The sequence below is a fragment of the Morone saxatilis genome, unplaced genomic scaffold (assembly GCF_004916995.1).
Source record: "Morone saxatilis isolate NCDOM2014 unplaced genomic scaffold, NCSU_SB_2.0 Contig14, whole genome shotgun sequence".
Taxonomy (NCBI): domain Eukaryota; kingdom Metazoa; phylum Chordata; class Actinopteri; family Moronidae; genus Morone; species Morone saxatilis.
Genome location: NW_023339696.1, coordinates 22,262,111 through 22,262,322, shown reverse-complemented (window position 1 = coordinate 22,262,322; position 212 = coordinate 22,262,111). Strand labels below are relative to the sequence as shown.

The 212-nt window shown below is 40.1% G+C and overlaps 1 protein-coding gene across 1 annotated transcript in view; it reads left to right on the top strand.

Moving 5' to 3' along the window:
• The window catches only part of st6galnac2 (ST6 (alpha-N-acetyl-neuraminyl-2,3-beta-galactosyl-1,3)-N-acetylgalactosaminide alpha-2,6-sialyltransferase 2), a gene marked incomplete in the record, with an annotated part of 2,489 nt that overhangs the window by 1,330 nt on the left and 947 nt on the right, over positions 1–212 (top strand).

Here is a 212-nt window from a genome sequence, read left to right as displayed (position 1 = left end):
CAAAGCATTGTGGGAACTGTAGTTAGAAAACCAGGAACTTTACCACCAGCAGATAAATTCCTTTAATGTTTCACTCTCTATATTATTATTATATTAATCATATATTTATATTATATTTGAGTCCTGATACAACGACTGACGGATGTCCTGTTGCTCTTCGTCCTGCAGGTGTCTGCGTACGGCTTCATCACCGGGAACTACGCGGCGTTCTC